This window comes from Ovis aries, chromosome 6, assembly GCF_016772045.2.
Source record: "Ovis aries strain OAR_USU_Benz2616 breed Rambouillet chromosome 6, ARS-UI_Ramb_v3.0, whole genome shotgun sequence".
NCBI lineage: Eukaryota > Metazoa > Chordata > Mammalia > Artiodactyla > Bovidae > Ovis > Ovis aries.
Window position 1 is genome coordinate 97,332,419 of NC_056059.1, and position 23,691 is coordinate 97,356,109.

A 23,691-nucleotide genomic window follows, 5' to 3' on the forward strand; every position below is an offset into this window, starting at 1 on the left:
CAGGAATGAAAGCCTATCAGTCTGACTCTAGTACCCACCTTCTCAACCACGCACGGGATTCTGTCTCTTTTGAAGAGACATACAAATTGTCAAATGCCAATATCTTTCAAATGACACCTTGAAGAACCTGAGTGATGGAGTGGAGCTTCTCTCCATCCACAAGCAGTATGAGCCTGAACAGTAGTATCGGATTTGCCATCTCATCCCCTCTCTTTAGCCCACTTGTTCTTCGCATGATTGGCTTTTTATTTAGTTGTGTGGATATGTTCTTGGCCTCGTGAGCCACTAAAAAGGCACTTTGGTATTCAAGGCCAGTTGGGATTTACATGCAAGTTTGTTCCTTCTGGACTATCCTATGAAGAGTTTAATGGACCTAATGGCAATAATTTTTTCAGTAAAATTTTCCACTTTTTAATTAATTACAAAACTAAAATGGCTCAGCAGGTAAATCCATGTGCAATATAGAAGATACAAGAGATGCGGGTTCCATCCCTTAGTGGGGAAGATGTTCCATCCCTCGGTGGGGAAGATCCCCTGGAGTAGGAAATGGCAACCCACTCCAGTATTCTTGCCTGGAAAATCCCATGGTCAGAGGAGTCTGGCAGGCTACAGTCCACAGGGTCACAAAAGAGCCTAACGCAACTGAGTACAGCACAGTACTATACATCCTTAATGAATCAATCCCCTTTCTAACCTATCCTTCGGAGGTAACCAAGGATATCAACACCAAGGTATACATATTAATTATACACATTCTATCACACATGCACACAGAGAAGTTTCTTTCTTTCTTGAGATCATACCATCCTACTAGGACTACATTATCAACATCTTTCCAGTCAGTTCATGTAGAGTCACTCGCTCCTCTTAATGGCTGCACAACACGCATAACATGGATTTACCATACTTTGTGCATGCTTTCCTTTACTGACAGAGATTTGATGGTTTCCAGGACTCTCGTTATTAAAAAAATAACATTATTCCTGCATATAAAAGAAATCATACTCTTTATACGACTGAGTGACTTCACTTTCACGCACTGGAGAAGGAAATGGTAACCCCCTCCAGTGTTCTTGCCTGGAGAATCCCAGGGATGGGGAGCCTGGTGGGCTGCCGTCTATGGGGTCGCACAGAGTCTGACACAACTGAAGTGACTTAGCAGCAGCAGCAGGACTTTATTCTTTTGTTGTTGCTTTGCAATAAATATTCTTGTGTATATATATGCATAAATATGTAGGCTGGCTTAAAATTCAACATTCAAAACCTGAAGATCATGGCATCAGGTCCATCACTTCTTGACTAATAGATGGGGAAAAAGTGGAAATAGTGGCAGATTTTATTTTCTTAGGCTCCAAAATCACTGCATACAGTGACTGCAGCCATGAAATTAAAAGATGCTTGCTCCTTGGAAGAAAAGCTATGACAAACCTAGACAGTGTATTAAACAGCAGAGATAGCACTCTGCTGACAAAGATCCAAATAGTCAAGCTATGATTTTTCCAGTAGTCATGTAGAGATGTGAGAGTTGGACCATGAAGAATGCTGAACACCAAAGAATTGATGCTTTCAAACTGTGGTGCTGAAAGACTCTCCAGAGACCCTTGGACTGTAAGGAGATTAAACCAGTCAATCCTAAAAGAAATCAACCCTGAATACTCACTGGAAGGACTGATGCTGAAGTTGAAGCTCCAATACTTTGGCCATTTGATGCAAAGAGCCAAATCATTGGAAAAGACCCTGATGCTGGGAAAAATTGAGGGCAGGAAGAGTAGGGGACAACAGAGTATAAGATGGTTGGGTGACATCAGGACTCAGTAGACATGAGTTTGAGCAAACTCCGGGAGATGGAGAAGGACAGGGAAGCCTGGCGTGCTGAAGTCCATGGGGTCGCAGAGTTAGACATGACTTAGCGAGTGAACAACACTATGAATACATATGCGTGCATACATATGCATTATGTATATGTGTGCGTAGATGTTTGTATGTGTATTTTGTGTGTGGGTATATATATGTATACATATGCACACTGATAGTTTTATTTTGGTTGAATAGAACTAAAACCTGAAAGAAATGTATACAAAGACTTGGGTATGGCTCAAAGATCTAATGTGTATAAACTTTCTCTCACTCTTTCTCCATATAACATAAAAATATTTATCAACTCACCTAGGGTTTTGATATGTTTTGGGACAAGAACTAGAAAAAGTTAAGACTCTGAGACAGCATGTATTCTGTCCCCAAATAATATACAGTATTAAAGGACAGAAAACACAGACATAGGTAAACATACAAAGAAGGATCTTTAATGAAGACAAATTAAGTTCAAGGTTTAGGCGGGCGTGATCTTTACATGTGGATTGCCAGTAGTTTTTATGTGTGTTTTAATTTTGTTTGGGAAGGAAGGGATACATGTTATTCAGAAAGTTTGAACTGAAAAGGGAAAACAGAAAAGAGGAAAGATTTTGGTGGCAGAAAAAAAAAAAAAGAGAGAGAGAGAGAGAAAGCCAAAATCAAGATTGGACCAGTAAGGAGAGAAAGCACAGCCAAAGTAGCAAATAGCTGGCGCATGTAACAGTGAAGCACCCTCTTCAATCTTCCCATCAAATGCCTTCTTCATGACCCTTCTTCATCTTTACACACCTGTACACTGAGCACTATACCACGAGAGAGATCTTGATGTTCACGCTCAGATTTCTGCTTCAGGGAGCGAAGACCCAACAAGACTTGGTCATCGCTATAGCCCCATTACCTAGCCCAGTGCCTGGCACAGAAAAGGTATCCACAAAATATGCACCAGATGAAAAAATGCCAAAAAAAAGACTGCAGTCTTATCCCAAAACATTATTTTGGAAGCAGATTAACTCATGTGACATAGAGCTACAAAGTGAAGCCAAAGGACAGACACAAAAGCCTCTGAACTGTAGTCAAGTAACATTTTTCTCACTGTTTAGCATATATCCACTTTCTCATCCACATGGTTTAGTTAAGTCAATTTTTCAGTGTTGGGCCTATGAAGATTTTGGACTGGATAATCCATTATTATGGGATGTATGTGCTGCACAGAGCACTGAAGAAAGGCTGCCAGCATCCCTGGCCTCTACCCACCAGATGCCAGCAGCACAGCCTCCTCCCTGGATCAGCCATAACAACCAAAAACGTGCCCAGGCATTGCCAAGCACCAAGGGGCAGGCAAAATTACCCCTAGTTGAGAACAAAAGGTATAAACTCTAACTGACTAGTTTATAGAAATGATCATAATTCCTTGATGAGTGCAACTAAATTTTTTCCAGGAAATAGAAAAGTCTAATCGTGGGAATTTCTCTTCCTGTTCCTGATTTCAAGTCTCATTTCCTATCCTAGGGCTTCCCTGGTGGCTCAGTGGTAAAGAATCTGCCTTCCATGCAGGAGACAAGGGTTTAAGCCCTGGATTGGAAAGATCCCCTGGAGACGGAAATGGCAAGCCACTCCAGTATTTCTTGCCTGGAAAATCCCATGGACAGAGGAGCCTGGTGAGCTACAGTCCATGGGGTTGCAAAAGAGCTGGATGTGACTGAGCGACTAAACAACAAATTTCTGTCCTAAATGGGAGTAAAAATCTAAGGGAGGCACAAATCCCAACTACAGAAGACTCCGTGCAGTTGCCAAGTGGGGGCAACTTGAGCGACTCATTGCATTTTTAACTAAGCTTTACATATACCATCGGAGAAGGCAATGGCACCCCACTCCAGTACTCTTGCCTGGAAAATCCCATGGGCAGAGGAGCCTGGTAGGCTGCAGTCCGTGGAGTCGTGAAGAGTCGGACACGACTGAGCGACTTCACTTTCACTTTTCACTTTCATGCACTGGAGAAGGAAATGGCTCCAGTGTTCTTGCCTAGAGAATCCCAGGGACGGGGGAGCCTGGTGGGCTCCCGTCTATGGGGTCGCACAGAGTCAGACACGACTGAAGCGACTTAGCAGCAGCAGCAGCAGCAACATATACCATTGGAGAGAGTAAATTAAGAGACATGTCTAAGAATGCAGACATTAGTGCTCTGCCCCCAGGGGAAATGATCTTCAAAATTAAACAATATCATTCAACTTTCAAAAACAGTCTCAGGTAACCTGAGAAACATGTTTGGAGGAGAAATGAGAGTCAGAGAAGGGTGAAATTGGCTTCGCTAAAAAGAAAAAAAAAAATATATATATATATATATAGCTCTAAATGTTGTACTTGTAGCAAAGAACCACTTGAAACAAAGCATGAATATACAGTGAAACCTCAGGACATGGAATGAGTGTGGAAGTGATATGGCAAGGGTCAATCAGAGTCCATATCCTTAATTTGGCCGTTCTTAAGGAGACTGTGCTTATACGCTTGGTCAGTCTCATTTCATTCTGTTGAAAGACTTTCGCTGGGATTCCAGTTTCCTGATGGCAGCTATTGTGAATGACTTGGGGTGGGCTTTCTAAACCTTCCAATAACATGTTCACCTTAATTACTGAAAATGAAAGCCTCAAAACATGGTGACTTACCCATGCTGTGACCTTCTTGATTGCTGCATCAATATTTTTCTACTAAAGAGGAAATTGCTAATGAGTCCCCTCCATCAAAGTTAGCCTGATGCTGCGTTTGTTGCAAGGAAGCACAATGGCTTTTTTTTAAAAAATTTATTTATTTTCATTGGGGGATAATTACTCTACAGTACTGTGATGGCCTCTGCCATACATCAACATGAATCAGTCACAGACATACATATGTCCCCTCCCTCCTGAACCCGCCCCCCACTCCCCTCCCTACCCCATCCCTCCATGTTGTCTCAGAGCACCAGCTTTGGGTTCCCTGCATCATACATCAAACTCGCAGTGGCTATCTCTTTTACATATGGCAACGTATGTATTTCAATGCCATTCTCTCAAATCATCTCACCCTTTCCTTCTCCTACTGTGTCCAAAAGTCTGTTCTTTACCTTGGTGTTTCCTTTGCTCCCCTGCACATAAGATCATTGGCACTATCATTCTAGATTCTGTATTTCAATGCTGTTCTCTCAAATCATCCCACCCTTTCCTTCTTCCACTGTGTCCGAAAGTCTGTTCTTTACATCTGTGTTTCCTTTGCTGCCCTGCACATAAGATCGTTGGCGCTGTCTTTCTAGATTCCATATACAGTGAAAGCGAAAGTGGAAGTGAAGTCGCTCAGTCGTATCCGACTCTTTGCAACCCCATGGACTATCAAGCCTAGCCTATCAAGACTAGCCTATCAAGATCCTCTGTCCATGGGATTCTCCAGGCAAGAATACTGGAGTGGGTTTCCATTTCCTTCGCCAGGGGATCTTCCCAACCCAGGGATCGAACCCTGGTCTCCCACATTGCAGGTGGGCACTTTATCGTCTGAGCCACCATCTGTCTTTCTCTTTCTGACTTACTTCACTCTGTATAATAGGTTCTAGGTTCATACTCCTCATTAGAACTGATTCAAATGCATTCCTTTTTATATCTGAGTAATATTCCATTAGGTATATGTTCACTGCAGCACTATTTACAATAGCTAGGACATTGAAGCAACCTAAATGTCCACTGGCAGATGAATGGATAAGGAAGTTGTGGTACATATACACCGTGGCTTTTTAGAGTACTGACTTCTAAGACTGTCGGCAGAATGAATAGCATGGGGTGAACAGTATTATACATGGACAGTTGCAACAATTTCCTAAAATGAATCTAGAAAGGTGAGGTCCCACTGTTGTTCATTTACATAGTGATATCTGAAATTTCATTTATAGGAGCTCTGGTTTCAGCAGAAGGCTTTGAATCATAATAGACAGACCCTCAAGGGACGCTGGGGGTAAAAGTCACCAGAAAGGGGGAAACTGGAAATTTTGAGTCCTATAATCTTGGGCCTCTTACATCTTGGAGAGGATGAATGTATTTATTCTTTCCTACAAGCAGATGCTTCTTGTCTTTTATTATTTTCAAAGCAGATTTTGAGAGAAATGATGACTTATAGCATGAAGATCTCTGATATTCAATGCTGATGGAAAAGATCACGCAGGTGGCAGGTTAGGCTCCCTCAAAAGCAGTCTATGAGGTGGAGACCAGCCTGCAGGAGGCTCGTTAGGGAGAGCTTCGGATTTCCACTTGGAGAAGGGAAGGCAAAGGTGTAGGACTGAGCAGAGGGAGATGCAATGGGTTGATGGGCTGGAGTACAAACTCAACCAAGGTCTCAGCCAACCAAATGCGGAGCTCTGAAACTGGGCTAGACTTGTCCTAAGCTGGGGCAAGGGAAAGAGCTGCCCTGGGAAGGGGGTAAACCCTAGGGATGATGCCTCTTTTCAGCCAAGGGCAATTTCCTGAGAGGGCAGAGAGCTGAGGGCAGTGTGCATGGAGATCTGTGTGGAGCCTGGCTCTGCTCACTACAGTACAGTTTAATTTGACCCAGTTTTGCCAAGGGCTGATACTGGCTATGACAGATGTGCTCTAGTTGAATGTGACCCCTTGTGTTCAGTCGCTCAGTCATGTCTGACTCTTTGCAGTAGTGTGGACTGCAGCCCACTAGGCTCCTCTCCCCATGAAATTTTCCAGACAAGAATACCAGAGCGGGGTGCCATTTCCTGCTCCAGAGGATCTCCCTAACCCAGGGGTCAAACGCACACCTCTTACGTCTCCTGCATCAGCAGGCAGATGTTTTACCACTAGCGCCACCTGGGAAGCTCATGTGACCCTTCATTAGCATTTATATACTTGCTGATCTTTTATAACAGAGTTGCTGGAGAAATAAACAAATGGGTCACTTGCTCAGGAATCTAGGCATCTGATTCTTGTCTCTTCTTAGTAAGAGACGAACATTACCTTGTAAGCTTAAGACAGATTTTTGGACTAGAGGTCTTGAATTCTTCATTTTGAAATGAGGAAACCCCCGTTCATTTCCCATTAGGTCATGAGAACCCTGGTTAATTTGGAGAAAAAGAGCTGGATCTTATCAGGCACATTTTTGGAAATCAGTGAGTAGACTGACTACTTCTTTTCTACATCCTCTGAAGGCAGGACATCTGGCCGAATAATACATTCATCTTTTGATTAACTACAGAGGCAGAAAGGAGAATTTTTAGGGAATTCTCAAAAGCATAAGTGATAAAAATGTCTCTATATTCGACTTTGAGACAGATTTAAATTAAATATTGACATACATATTAAATATATGTATTTATATATTATACAGTAGTCATGTACAGATGTAAGAGACTGACCATAATGAAGGTTGAGTGCCAGAAATTTTCTGCTTTTGAACTGCGGTGTTGGAGAAGATTCTTGAGATTTCCTTGGACTTCAAGGAGATCAAACCAGTCAATTCTAAAGGAAATCAACCCTGAATATTCATTTGGAAGGACTGATACTGAAGCTAAAGCTCTAATACTTTGGCCACCTGATGTGAGGAGCTGACTCATTGGAAAAGATCCTGATGCTGGGAAAGATTAAGGGCAGGAGGAGAAAGAGGTGACAGAGGATGAGATGGTTGGATGGCATCACTGACTCAATGGTCACGAGTTTGAGTAGACTCCAGGAGATAGTGAAGGACAGGGAAGCCTGAAATGCTGCAGTCCATGGGGTTGCAAAGAGTCGGATAGGACTTAGTGACTGAAACAACAATATTAAGCCATGTATATTTTTCTATATATATAATGGTTGATTTAGAAGACTGAGGTGCTTAAACATGTCTTCCTTAAATTATCATTAGGAATCATTCGCAGAAACATTCCAAGGGGCCAAAAGGTCAAAGCAACCCCAGAAGGAAGAATAGCAAACAACTGAGGCTGATAAGGCTTTGGTCAGACAGCCTAGACAGAGGAGCAGTGATGGATGGGTTCATCCAGTCCAGCCTACAAAAGACTTCTGCAAGGGCAGCTGCCTACCCCATTCTCACTGGTGGGTGTGTTTTGCAAAGTGATTGAGTACTGGAAAGAGACTCCATATGTTCTAGTCTCCTTTTTAAGGGAGAGTTTACCTCTGAGAATTATTACATTGTTGTTTTATTCCCACTAAATTAGGTTTAGAAATAGATATACTCTGCCTCTACTGAGCCAACTTCTGCTGTGTAACGTCCATAACCAAGATTTATATTTTTAAAACAGCACACAGATGACACTTACTCGATTAAATTGGAACAAAGTAGGGGGCAAGCAGAGATCATTGCTGAAGTATTGGATTATAAAAACTAAGGAATTCAGAAACTGAATCTCTAAGATAGATGGTAATGTTATGAAATTTTATTTCAAGTATCGGTTGCACGCATGTGTCTGTGTATGTGTGTTTCACTCTCAATATCACTAAACAGAGGCCAGTTAGCTTTGACAAACGGTCAAATGCAGTCAAAAGCTAAGAACCATTTAAAGGAATAACGCTTGCATTAATCATCTCTATTTGATACTTGCAATTTGCACTCCAAAGACAACTGGATGATATCTTATTCATTGGCAGATGTCAAGACCAGACCTGCTCATATTACTAACAATTTGGAAGTCTCTTACACTTGAATCGATGGGTTCCCAAAGTGCACGCTACTTGGATGCTTTCTTAGACATTTAGTTGGCCAATTCTAAGATTTCTAGACAAAGTATGATTTTCCATTTGGTCTCCATGCTTTAGCAGACTAGTATTGACACATGTGTACTTAAAATAGTGGCATCCTCTCCAGGCAAAGTGTGGCATTCATATTTATTTTTAACTTCATAATTATGAAACATAATCAGCAAAAGGAAAAAAAATTGTACCCCCAAATAAATGATAAAATTAGTGTTTTCTTGTAGTCCATGAATACTGAAAATTTCAATTAACTGAGTGAAAAGCCATTGAATGTGCCAGCAGGATTTATATCCCAGACTAATGACCATCATCTGCATCCTATTTAGCTAATGAAGGCTCGGAACACTTGTGGATAATTAAGGGAAAGCTGATGGGAGGAAAGTCGAACCACGGAAAGATCAAATCTATTTATGTCTGCATTTAAAACTAAACATATCTAATAGTTCACTCAATCAAAGCATAATGTCTGCTCCTTTGGAATAAGATGGATGCTCATAAGTGAAGTAGGCAGGATCACTTCCCAAACACAAAGTTCTGCCTTCATTCATTCATTCTATAAGTATTATTGAACACCTACCATGCACCTCTGCCCTTATGGATCAACCCGACAGCACCATGATTTCCCTAAGGTTTTTCCCACCACTTTCTCTCTTCTGTCTTAATTACCTTTAGAGTTCCGTTTTCAGTATAAGGTAACTACCGTCCATCTATCTGTCAGGACAGCCACAGCATAGCTGCAATCCAGGGGTATGATGGGAAAGTGGGCACCTGGCTATTTCACTTTTTTAAAGTTTATTTATTTATTTAGGCTGTGCTGGGTCTCTGTTGCTGCACCAGGGCTTTCTCTAGTTGTGGAGCGCGGGGGCCACTCTTCATCGCGGTGCGAGGGCTTCTCATTGTGGGGACTTCTCCTCTTTCAGAGCACAGGCTCTAGGGAGCACAGACTTCAGCAGCTGCAGCACTTGGGCTCAGTAGTTGTGGTAGCGGGGCTTAGTTGCTCCGAGGCATGTGGGATCTTCCTGGACCAGGGATCAAACCCATGTCCCCTGCACTGGCAGGCAGATTCTTAACCACTAGACCACGAGGGACACCACTGGCTATTTCTACGACCTGTCAGAGCACTTCAAGATAGGGGCCCCAACTCATCAAGAGGTAGTGGTTCCTTTGAATAAGACAAGAGACTATTAGAGGGAGGAAGACACCTGATGTTGAAGGGTGGCCAGAATACAAACCAAGCTCAGCAGGAGCTATACTGAATTTCACAGAGGAGTTTACCAGTCATCTCATTCGACTGTTATTAAGGCACTTAAGTAGAGAGCACTGCTATAGACTGCCAGCATATCCCCAACAAGTTTCTGTGTAACCAACGGGTTGCTTTAAGGTCCTGCATTCATAGGATCTATGCCAATGCTAAAAATGGCACATCTGTCGGGCAGGCATGTTCTAGGAAGTCAACGGATGGTGGCAACTCAATCTTAGATGCACACATTTGTCTTTCAGAATCCCTTCCAGGTCTGAAAGAAAAGCCAGGTTTAAAAAAGAAGAGGTGGGGAGAGGGGTATGTGCCTAGCAGTGGGATTACTGGGTCATATGGTAATTCTGTTTTCACAGAGATACACGTACCCCAGTGTTCACTGCAGCTCTATTTACAACAGCCAGGACATGGAAGCAACCTAAAGGTCCACTGACAAATGAATGGATGAAGAAGATATGGTGCATATATGCGAGAGAATATTGCTGCTGCTGCTGCTAAGTCGCGTCAGTCATGTCCGACTCTGTGTGACCCCAGAGACAGCAGCCCACCAGGCTCTGCCATCCCTGGGATTCTCCAGACAAGAACACTGGAGTAGGTTGCCATTTCCTTCTCCAAGGCATGAAAGTGAAAAGTGAAAGTGAAGTCACTCAGTCGTGTCCGACTCTCAGTGACCCCATGGACTGCAGCCTACCAGGCTCCTTTGCCCATGGGATTTTCCAGGCAAGAGTACTGGAGTGGGGTGCCATTGCCTTCTCCAAGATGGAATATTACTCAGCCATAAAAAAGGATTGAAACTGGGTCATTTGCAGTGATGTGTTTGAACCCAGAGTCTGTCATATACAATGAAGTAAATCGGAAAGAGAAAAACAAATATCATATATTAATGCATACATATATGGAACCTAGAAAAATGGTACTGATGAACCTATTTGCAGGGCAAGAATAGAGACGCAAACATAGAGACCAGACTTGTGGATATGGCAGGTGGAAGGAGAGGGTGAGACAAATTGAGAGACAAGCACTGCAATATACACACTACCATGTGTAAGATAAACCTCTAGTGGGAAGCTGCTGTAAAGCACGGGGAGCTCAGCTCAGTGCTCTGCGATGACCTAGAGGGGTGCGATAGGGATGGTGGGAGGGAGGTCCAAGAGGCAGGGGCTGTACATATACAAATAGCTGATTCAGGTTGTCGTACAGCAGAAACCAAGACAACATTGTAAAGCAACTATACTCCGATTTTTTAAAAAATCAGAAAAATCAGAGTCTGCACACACGCAGTTGGGTATAACTCTAAGCCAGTGAATCTCAAACGTTAGTGCCAGGAGAATCACCTGGAGTTCTTATTAAAACACAGACGTTGGGCTCCCCCCTTAGGGATTCTGATTCAGGAGGTCTGAGGTGGGGGTCCAAGAATTTGTGTTTCTAACACATTCTCAGGTAAAGTTCCTGATCCTGGTCTGGGAACCACACCTTGAGAACCAATAGTCTAAGAAATACCCCAAACAAATTCATGGCAGTGTAACTCTGCCTTTTAAGGTCACAGAAAAGAAGAAAATGAATCTCTGACTGGAATTTCCATAGCATTAATTTTCATCAGGACAGTAGTGAAACCTTCTGACATTTATATAAAACTTCCCATTTCTAAAGCCCTTTGATGCACACTGTCTCACCTGAACTTCCAAACATCCCTGTAGAGTACCTGTTTCACTCATTATAGGACACTGAGAAAACAGAGAGGGTAAGCAAGTTGCCCCAGTTTTCTTAGGTAGTAAGTGGTCAAGCCAAGATTTGGGTCATTGGCCTTCAGAAGTATTTCTGGGGTAGACTGTGACACAGGAATTGAACTCTGGGAGCATTAGGGTAAAATGTGAAATTCAGTTAAAATTAACAAAGCAAGGTTACTGTAGTCTCGCCATATCAATGTCAGAGGTTCTTTACCAATAAGTCAATATTAATTTCTTCTTACTCTGCACCATTTATAAAAGCTGAAGAATATTGGCATTCATAGTGAATTTAATTTTAAAAAACATCAAAGAAGCTCCTTTAAAAGGCTAACTAGAATGGAGACATATATATATATGTGTGTGTGTGTGTGTGTGTGTGTGTGTGTGTGTGTGTGTGTATACACACACATACACAAAGTCTGAATACAAAGGTCAGCAGCAACTGTGAACTCCAGGAAAAGGACACCACTGGGAGAAGAGGCATTACTTTTTAGCATCAGTTCCCTCATCCTCTTCCTACAGGGAGTGGATCTTTGATGTTTCCACCAGGTTAGCATCTTTGGATTTGAGAACCAGTAGGAAGCTCTGAATCACATGTATGGATATGAGAGTTGGACTATAGAGAAAGCTGAGTGCCGAAGAATTGATGCTTTTGAACTATGGTGTTGGAGAAGACTCTCGAGAGTCCCTTGGACTGCAAGGAGACCCAACCAGTCCATTCTAAAGGAGATCAGTCCTGATGTTAAAGCTGAAACTCTAATACTTTGGCCACCTGATGTGAAGAGCTGACTCATCTGGAAAGATCCTGATGCTGGGAAAGATTGGGGGCAGGAGGAGAAGGGGACGACAGAGGATGAGATGATTGGATGGCATCACCGACTCAATGAACATGGGTTTGGGTGGACTCCGGGAGTTGGTGATGGACAGGGAGGCCTGGTGTGCTGCAGTTCATGGGGTCGCAAAGAGTCGGACACAACTGAGCAACTGAACTGAAGTGAGGAAGCTCTGAATCTGCAGGAAGCAGAAGGAACTCCATGGTTGACAAAGTGCACAGAGATAATAACGATCGGACCCGAGGATGCGGTCCACAAATAGTCCCACCAGAATCCCCCACAGAAAGGATGAACCTCCTCCCTTGCTGTGCCCTTACACCCATGACCCAGGAGGATCCTACAAGCCCAGCGAGATGCTGAGTTCTGGGGCCAGGGGAGAAAACGCTGTCAGAACGTATTTTATGCACTTCATGACTACATTTGAATGTAACCCATTAGTGCCAGGAGGAGAGAGCAGAGCGACAAAGCCTCATCCCACAAAGCCACGACTAAGTTTCCCCAAAAGCCATCGACTTAACATAACCAGGCCAGACCCCCTCCGCAGAGTCACTCCACTGTTTTTTCCCAGAACAGAGAATCCATCCTGACATGGTCAGTGCTGAAGGAAAGAGAGACTGAAGGAATAAAGGCAGACAAGGGGCTGAAGGTTTCTGACTTTTAAAAGAACAGTAAGGAAACTCTACAATTCTAAGAATATCAGCACCTGTTATTTTTGAGTCAATAGCCATGGTACATTAAAGAAGACCACGTCGATTATTTTGAAAGATTACTGCTCAATATTTGAGAATTTAAAGCTAAAGATCCTTTCAAATCTCTACTGTAGCTTACACAAATCCCTCTGATAGGGCTTATCACAGACAGCTGGTCATGCACTGCAAGCTCACTGAGACCAGAAGCCAGAACGCAGTCATTTCTGTACACTGTACTTTAGCACCGTGACGGGCATAGCGGTGAGTACACTAATGATTGCATAAATGTTTGTTGAATGTCTAGTGAATCAGGGATGTAAGAGGGTGGGGAAAGAAGCGGGAAAGGAGGTACAAAGGGAGGAAGCAGGGAAGAGCGATGATAATGTGTGAATGATACCCTACATTGGAAAAAGTGCTATGAGTTGTATTGTGTCCCCCAAAAAGAGACGTTGATGACCCTGGTACCTGGAAATGACCCTGTTTGGAATTAGGGTCTTTGCAGATGATCCAGGTAAGATGAAGTCATTAGAGGGAGTCCTAATCCAATACAGCAGCTTCCCAGGTGGCTCAGTGGTAAAGACTCTGCCTGCCAATGCAGGAGATGCGGGTTCAATCCCTGGGTCAGGAAGATCCCCTGAGAAGGAAATGGCAATCTACTCCAGTGTTCTGCCTGGGAAATCCCATGGACAGAGGAAGCTGGCAGGCTACAGTCCATGGGGTCCTAACAGTCAGACTCAACTCAGTGACTAAACAACAGCAATCCAATATATCTGGTGTCCTTTTAGAAACCGGAAATCTGGACACAGACAGTCACAGAGGATGATGAGGGGAGGACATCCACATGGCGATGGAGGCAGAAACTGACTAAATGGATACAGATGCAAGCAAAGGAACCCCAAGGACCGTGAGCCACCACCAGGAGCTGGGAAGAGGCAAGAAAGGATTCTACTCAAAGTCTCAGAGGAAGCACAGTTCTGCTAATCCCTCAGTTTTGCACTTCTATCCCCCAGAACTGGGAGACAATGAATGTCTGTTGTTTGAAGCCACCTAGTTCGTGGGACTTTTTATGTAGCTTTAACAGACTAGTGCAGAGAGACTGTTCCATAGGTTTCTACTTATTGATCGTCTATTACTGTGGTTGACAAACTTTTCTTTTACAAAATATTTTAGGTGGCATGGGCTATAACGTCTCTGTCACAACAACTGAAGTCTGTCATGGTAACCTAACCGTAATCAGACAGTGCCTAAATATATAAATGTGTCTGTGTTCAAATATAAGTTTATTTTTTAAACACTGAAATTTGAATTACCTGTGTTATGTGTCATGAAATATTCTTTTGTTATTTTTCCCCCAACTATTTAAAAATGTGAAAACTTCTCTAGGCTTGCAGGCTGTACAAAAAGAGACAGTGGCCATATTTGGCCAGCAAGCTATAACTTGTCTACTCCAAGGTACAGATCTAGGAATCAGAAATACCTATCTCTAGTCCTGATTCCACTTATTATTCTTGCAACTTAATTAAATCATTGACTTCCATCTTCAAAGACTATAATAAATTTTTCTTCTCCACGTGGAAGTTCACAAGGATGAGATGAAAAATCATATATTTTAAAACACTTTGTATACAGTTAACCCTACTGATACTTGGATAGATTTAGCTCTGTCTCACTCTTCAGAAATATTAACAATAAGGTCAGGGTGATGATCAAGTTGACCGTGAGTCATGGAGCCAGGGCAGAAAGGAAAAAAGACCTAAGTCCCTTCAATCACCCACATCTTCAGATGGATCATGCAGGAGGAAAAGAAGATGCCTATCACACACAAGGGCGTGGGCAAATAAAGGACTTTCTGGGATAAACAGCATCTCCACTGCAATATACATCATCTTCTATGGTCACACTTGACCTGGGGCTAACTGCTGAACCAAGAATTTCTTTTAGGGAATGTTCTCAACCAGGACAGGCCTGCTGATGAGAGGCCAGAGCTCAGTTCCCTAGATTATCATTCTAAATAAACACTCTTCATCACTAAAGCTCCTTTGGCCATTCTTGAGTCCGTTGCTACAGTGCCAACAGCTGACAAAGCCATAAACATTACCCCACACACAGCACTTCGTCACATTCACCACCGCAAGGAATTGGAACCCTGCCACTGGGCTCCGCGGGGGCTGAACTAGAGCTGACAGCTCCAGATTTTCAGGTCTGGCACAAGGTAAAGCCAAAGAGAGCACCGCAGAAGAAAGAAAAAAGCTCACAGGAGGAAGTTTCACTTTTCCCACACAACAAAACAGGGCTGCAGACTTCCCTGGGACAGAGTGATTCCTTGAGGAGGCCAGAGCAGACCCTCCACATGGCTAGCACACACGAGTTGCGGTCATAAACAAGGATTTCACTCCAAATTAATTATTCTCATTCTCCTTTGTCCCTAAGACTGTATTTCCTTGATGTAGAGACAAGCGTGGTCACTAAACTTACTCTCAGCTCCTGACTCCTCGTACTCATGTTTGAAGTGAACAGGAGAGAATTCACATCTTTTGCCAACTCCTGGCTGCCACCAATATCTGGAGTTTCATACTCCTTGTTGTCTTCCTCTCCATCCCCATCCACCCTGGCATATCACTGTGCGTGTGTGTGTGCGTGCGTGTGCATGTGCGTGTGCGTGTGCGTGTGTGTGTGTGTGTGTGTGTGTGTGTGTGTGAAATGGATGAAGCACAAGCTGGATTCAAGATTGCTGGGAGAAATATCAATAATCTCAGATACGCAGATAACATCACCCTTATGGCAGAAAGCAAAGAGGAACTAAAGAGCCTCTGAATGAAGGTGAAATATGACAGTAAAAAAAATCTGGCTTAAAACTCAACATTCAAAAAACTAAGATCATGGCATCCAGTCCCATCACTTCATGGCAAATAGATTAGGAAACAATGGAAAACAGTGACAGACTTTATTTTCTTGGACTCCAGAATCACTGTAGATGGTAACTGAAGCCATGAAATTAAAAAATACTTCCTCCTGGAAGAAAAGCTATGACCAACCTAGACAGCATATTAAAAAGCAGAGACATTACTTTGCCAACAAAGGTCCATCTAGTCAAAGCTATGGTTTTTTCCAATAGTCATGTATGGATGTGAGAGTTGGACTATAAAGAAAGCTGAGCACCAAAGAATTGATGCTTTTGAACTGTGGTGTTGGAAAAGACTCCTGAGAGTCCCTTGGACTGCAAGGAGATCCAACCAGTGCATCCTAAAGGAAATCAGTCCTGAATATTCACTGGAAGGACTGATGCTGAAGCTAAAGCTCCAATACTTTGACTACCTGATGTAAAGAACTGACTCAATGGAAAAGATCTTGATGCTGGGAAAGACTGAAGGCAGGAGGAGAAGAGGACAACAGAGGATGAGATGGTTGGATGGCATCACTGATGGACATGAGCTTGAGCAAACTTCAGGAACTGGTAATGGACAGGGAAGCGCAGAGTATTGCAACCCATGGGGTCTCAAACAGTCGGACATGACTGAGTGACTGAACTGAACTGAAAATGGAAATAAGACAGCTTACCTGAGAGTACTTTGTAAGAATTTAAGAGGATGTGTGCTCCAAAAATAGTAGCTATTATTATTATTTCAGAGCATTCTGGACTTCTTCTCCAGCTTTGTCTCCAGCCATTCTTACTCTACAGGCTTCACAAATGCCTATTTACAGGGGTGTATCTGTGCCACTGGGATTCTCTGGTTGCTAAGATAGTAACGAATCTGCCTGTAATGTGGGAGACCCAGGTTCGATCCCTGGGTTGGCAAGATCCCCTGGAGAAGGAACTGACAACACCCTCCAGAATTCTTGCCTGGGAAATCCGATGGACAGGGGAGCCTGGCAGGCTAAAGTCCGTGGGGTCACAAAGAGTCAGACACAGCTGAGTGACTAACACACGCATACACACCTGTGCCACTGAAGTTCACAACGGTGCATGAGGAAGCAGAGGAAAGCTACAAGGTTACTTGAAGACTGGGCTCTAGCAAGTGGCTGGAGACAGGGAGGGGGATTGGCCCCTCCTCCCTCTAATGATCTCTGGTCTATCGTATGCTAGCAAATTTTCATGTCCCTGGCTGAACTAGGTGGATCATGACTCATACTGTGAATACTGTGCAGTCCTTGAGAGAAGAGAAAAGTGATACGAATGATCATTTTCAACACACATGGTTATGCTTGCAGGTCTGAATTATTGAGAAAATATTCCAGAGGCTCCTATAGCTCATCCTCTAGAAAAGCATGATATTTCAAGCAGCTAGAGAGAGAATACAATCAGGAAAAAAAATTAACTTGTAAAAACTACATGTCCGCCAGAGAAAACAATGAAAAACATGATACCATATTTAGTTATTTTGGAGGGCATAGGGTGGGTGGTTAAAAAGTACTGTTAGGCCCTGGTGGTCCAGTGGTTAAAAGTCCGTGCTGCCAACGCAAGGGGCACGGGTTCAATACTTGTTCAAGGAACTAAGATCCTGTCTGCCGTGTGAGCGAAAAAAAAAAAAAAGGAAAGAAAATTTCTTGAACTGAATAAAAATGAAAATACAACTCATCAACTAAAAAAAAAGTTATGTGGGGAAAGAAATTTTAAAAAATGATAAAGCACCATCCGTATTGATAATAAGATTCCCCCCTTCAGGGATTCCCGGGTGGCTCTGTGGTAGAGAATCTGTCTGCCAAAGCAGAAGACATGGGTTCGATCCCTGATCCGGGAAGATCCCACAGGCCTCGGAGCAACTAAGCCCTAGAGCCATAACTACTGAGCCTGTGCGTGAAAGCCCAGGAACTGCAACTACTGAGCCCGCGTTCTCAGCTACCGAAGCTCACGGCCCTAGAGCCTGCACTCTGCAACAAGACAAGCCACCGCAGTAAGAAGCCGGCACATTGCAACTAGAGAGTAGCTCCTACTCGCCACAGCTAGAGAAAAGTGTGAGCAGCAAAGAAGACCCATCACAGGCCAAAATAAAAATACATAAAGTTAAATTTTTTAAAAAAAGATTCCCTCGTTCAAAATTCTCCGGTAAGACAGTAAAGAAACATGGCCAGTCTTGGGCAGTGAAATGGAAGTGCTCAGCCCTTGGAGAGATTCTTACTGGTAGAGTGGAATCTTTCATCATGAGGCTTTCACAGTGCCTTCCTCTTTTTTTTTTTTTCCATAGTAATTCTATGTACTAATATGTACCTACATAGATCTGTCTTCTGAAAAAACAATATGTTAATTTGTAACGCAAAGCTGATGAAATACTAACTTGTAAATTTAGTGGGTGGGGAGGAGAGGAGGGGGAAGGTCAAGAAAGAAAGACATTCTCATAATTACTGGCTGTTACAAATCATTTAAATGGACACACAACAAGAATGGAGGTTGCAGGGCTCAATGGGATGGGTTCCTGTTTAAAAGCCCGGCGCTGTCATTAATCAATGAATGGTGATGTGGCATTATCTCAAGCACTCTAAGGGATGGTTTGACAGGAAATCAATGGCTACACAATTTTTACTGCACACTAGAAATAAAAATAAAAGATCTAGCTTGCCATAAGCACCCTTCATAATTACAGTTCTGACAGATGCAGTCCTTATCCTAGTTCCAAACTGCTGCATCTTCATTTCTTCAGTTTATTTTGAGATCCACCTGCACAATCTCTCCATGTGAAAGGCTAATAAGAGATGATTAAAGTATCCCCCAGGGCTTGGGGAAAGCCCATGCTTCACTTTTTTTTTTTTTTCATGTCTTTCCAAATGCCCTGGGTCCATTTATTCAACAAACATTACTGAACACTTATGTTGCAGACATTAGGCTGGGTTCTGCGGAGAGTATATTGATGAATGAGATATGACATGTGCCTTGAAGAAATAACAAGCAAATCTATGAAGCTTTTCATATCCTTTGAAGAAGTTCCACTCATTTCTGAGCCTGGCTTTCTTCTTTTCACTGTCTTCCATCCTGCTGATGTGATCTCTTTTTCCTTTGTGCTCCTTCTATACCTTGTACACATTTCTATTAATAACCATTTTCATATTATAGTGCACTTATTTGACTATGTCCCTTGCCCCAGAGAACTCTGGAAGCCAGATGGCCATGCTATACTCATATTCCTGTCCACAATGTGAATTCACAGTTCATACATTCCCATATTCACAGTGGCTCGTATATAGTAGATTTTTTTTAATGTGTTGAATATAAAACATAGTCCATCCATTTCTATGACTTCAACTACTAGATGAAAAATATTTATTCTTTTTTAAAATGTATTTTATTGACGTATAGTTGATTTATAATGTGTGAATTTCTGCTGTATAGCAAAGTGATTCAGTTATACATACATATACATACGTGTGTGCTGTGCTTAGTCACTCAGTTGTGTCCGACTCTTTGTGACCTCATGGACTGTAGCCCACCAGGCTCCTCTTTCCATGGGGATTCTCCAGGCAAGAATGCTGAAGTGGGTTGACATGCCCTCTTCCAGGGGATCTTCCCAATCCAGGGATTGAACCCAGGTCACCTCCCACATTGCAGGCAGATTCATACCATGGATTCTTTACCATATATATATATAATATATACACACATATAATATATATGTATATACACATTTATATTTATATTTAAATGTGTATATATTTATATACATATAAAATATATAAGCACATTCTTTTTTATATTCTTTTCCATTATAGTTTATTACAGGATATTGAATATAGTTCCCTGTACTATATAGTAGGACCTTGTGGTTTATTCATTCTATACATAATGCCTGGCATCTGCTAGTCCCAAACTCCCAAATTCATCCCTGTCCCCCTCTCTTCCCTTTGGCAACCACAAGTCTATTATCTATGCCTGTGAGTCTGTTTCTGGTTCACAGACAAGTTCATTGCTGTTATATTTTAGACTCCACTAAATATGGAATATTTAATATAAGCAATAGCACGTGGTATTTGTCGTTCTCTGTCTGACTCACTTCATTTAGTATGATAATCCCTAGTTTCATCTGTGTTGCTGCAAATGGCATTATTTTATTTTTATGGCTGAGTAATATTCCATTATATGTATGTACCACATCGTCTTTACACGATGTTCATTCTTACTGTGTATGCTCATCCCTAATTCTCTCCTAAGCTTCAAATTAATTATTTCTAATTGTCTATTAAACACCTCCACTGGAATGTCCCATAGGTATCTACAACTTGACTTGTCCAAAACTGAACACACCATATTCCCTGACAGCAAATCAGCTCCCAGTTGTTCATATCTTGGTTAACAGTGAGACAATCTATTTTCCCTTTCAACCACAAATTACAGTGTCTTTTTTGATTCTTCTCTCTCCTTACCTATCACATCGTACTGATTTGACTATGGAAAATGTTCAAGTCACAAACCTTTCTTTTCCCCTTGCTGTGTCACTGCCTTGGTGCAGACTGTCATCACCTCTTATTTAATTTCCTACCAAATCTCCATGCCACAAGCAGCTTCTACCTTGCCACCAGATATTGCAGAATCTAAATTTGCAAATTGACAGCTGAAAAATCTCTCCTGGCTCCCTAATATGTAAAAGAATCATGTCCTTGATTCTGAGCATGGTACCTATGGACAATCTGACTGCAACTTGTTCCATCAGGCTGGATTCTGACCCTTTCTATTACACATCCTATAATCTAACCACACTAAATGTTTGATTGTGCTCTGGACAAGCCAAGGAGACTCCCAAGTCCTTGCACATACTACAATACTCCCTCTGCCTGAAATCCCTTCTCCTAAATTACCTAGTCAATTCCTTCTTCCATCTGCAAAGATTTCTGACACCACCAGGAGCAGTTAGAGGTTTCCCTTTCTCTGTTGCTAAAGTTTTAAATTCTCACATACTTTATGATTTTGCAATGAAGCTCTTGCTAGTGAGACTGAAAGCTCAGAGAGTGTTAAGAAGTCAACTTGATTCATCTCTGTTACCCTGAGCAAAGTCTGGTATATGGTTGAGAGTCAATGAACGTTTGCAAAAACAATGAATGAGTCACTGATTTAACAATCTAAAGCTAGTTAGAGATATAGTTAGGCACCAACTGTGGATAAGGGTAGCTGAAGCCATGGTTATGATTTTAAGTTCTTAGAAAAATAGATAATTATAAGAAATGAGGGATTCAGACAAACCTCAAGGGAGCACTGGTATTTATTAGGATGAAAGGAAGGAAGAACCAGCTAAGGAAATTAAGGAAAATCAGTGAGAGGAGTGGAAGAGCCAGAATATTGTCACAGAATAACACCTCCTGAAGGAACCCTAAGATAGCACTTCCTCAGATTAGCTCTCCCTGATCTCCCAAATTCAGGATCAGAACCTCCTTCTACGTGATCCCACCTCGCTTCATCCTAAACTGTGTCAGAATGATTATCACAGTGACTTTAACTATATATTTGCTTGCAACCCTCATAGAATATTAGTTCCCCAAAGGCAGTTCAGTTGCTCTACATGTCGGACTCTTTGCAACCCCATGGACTACAGCACACCAGGCTTCCCTGTCCATCACCAACTCCTGGAGCTTGCTCAGACTCATGTCCATTGAGTCAGTGATGCCATCCAACCATCTCATCCGCTGTCATCCCCTTCTCCTCCAGTCTTCAATTGTTCCAAGCCTCAGGGTCTTTTCAAATGAGTCAGTTCTTCACATCAGGTGGCAAAATATTGGAGTTTCAGCTTCAGCATCAATCCTTCCAATGAATATTCAGGACTGATTTCCTTTAGGATTGACTGGTTGGATCTCTTTGCAGTCCAAGGCACTCTAAAGAGTCTTCTGTAGCATCACAGTTCAAAAGCATCAATTCTTTGGTGCTCAGCTTTCTCACATCCATACATGACTACTGGAAAAAAACCATAGCTTTGACTAGATGGACATTTGTTGGCAAAGTAATGTCTCTGCTTTTTAATATGCAGTCTAGGTTGGTCACAGCCTTTCTTCCAAGGAGCAAGTGTCTTTTAATTTCATGGCTGCAGTCACCATCTGCAATGATTTTGGAGCCCAAGAAAATAAAGTCAGCCACTGTTTCCACTGTTCCACCATCTATTTGCCATGAAGTGATGGGAATGGATGCGTTATCTTAGTATTCTGAATGTTGAGTTTTAAGCTAACTTTTCACTCTCCTCTCTCACTTTCATCAAGAGGCTCTTTATTTCTTATTCACTTTCTACCATAAGGGTGGTGTCATCTGCATATCTGAGGTTACTGGTATTTCTCCTGGCAATCTTGATTCCAGCTTGGGCTTCATCCAGCCTGGCAATTCACATGATGTACTCTGCACAGAAGTTAAAAAAGCAGGATGACAATATACAGTCTTGACCTACTCCTTTACCTACTTGGAACCAGTTTGTGGTTCCATGTTCAGTTCTAACTGCTACTTCTTGACCTGCATACAGATTTCTCAGGAGGCAGGTCAGGTGGCCTGGTATTCCCATCTCTTTCAGAATTCTTTACAGCTTGTTGTGACCCACACAGTTAAAGGCTTTCATGTAGTCAATAAAGCAGAAGTAGATATTTTTCTGGAACTCTCTTGCTTTTTCAGTGATCCAAAGGATGTCTGCAATTTGATCTCTGGTTCCTCTGCCTTTTCTAAATCCAGCTTGAACATCTGGAAGTTCATGGTTCATGTACTGGTGATGCCTGGCTTGGAGAATTTTGAGCATTATTTTGCTAGCATGTGAGATGAGTACAATTGTGCAATAGTTTGAACATTCTTTGGCATTGCCATTCTTTGGGATTGGCAATCTTTTCCAGTCCTGTGGCCACTGCTGAGTTTTCCAAATTTGCTGGCATATTGAGTGCAGCACTTTCACAGCATCATCTTTCAGGATTTGAAATAGCTCAACTGGAATTCCATCACCTCCAGTAGCTTTGTTTGTACTGATGCTTCCTAAGGCCCACTTGACTTCACATTCCAGGATGTCTGGCTCTAGGTGAGTGATCACACCATCATAGTTATCTGGGTCATAAAGATTTTTTTGTACAGTTTTTCTATGTATTCTTGCCACCTCCTCTTTTTTTTTTTTAATTTGTAAGAGTTTATTTGAAAACAAATCAACTCAAATCAAGCAATGTCAAACCAGGAATGCATGATCAGGAGTGCTCCACCACAGGAGCCAAGGGAGAGCCTCAGATACAGTGCAGAAACAAAGAAGAGACATTACACTATTCAACTGATGATAGCTTAAAAAATAAAGCCTGGTTGGCTGTCTGTGGTTGGTTATCCTAAGCATTTCAATTTTGCAAACTTGAGGCATTACAGGTTTAAATTTTGGTTTACTTCTATAGGTTACCCTGGCATTAAAGCCACCTCAGCTTACTGGTCTCCTTTTTTAATTAAACAGACACCAGTTTATTTTTATTTTTATTTTTTCCATTTTATGCCCTACATGTCTCTTAAGTTTTTGTGTTATACAGTAGAGTTATAATAAGTTTTTATTTTTATTTTGCATTTATATTTTAAATTTATTATTATTATTATTATTATTATTATTATTATTAACTTTACAATATTATCTTGGTTTTGCCACACATCAACATGAATCTGCCATGGGTGTACATGTGTTCCCAACCCCGAACCCCCCTCTCACCTCCCTCTCGACA

At 42.1% G+C, this 23,691-nt stretch overlaps 1 protein-coding gene across 1 annotated transcript in view; it reads right to left on the reverse strand.

The window, feature by feature from the left end:
- Nucleotides 1-23,691, reverse strand: part of RASGEF1B (RasGEF domain family member 1B) — a 664,872-nt gene that overhangs the window by 411,876 nt on the left and 229,305 nt on the right. The window lies entirely within an intron of this gene.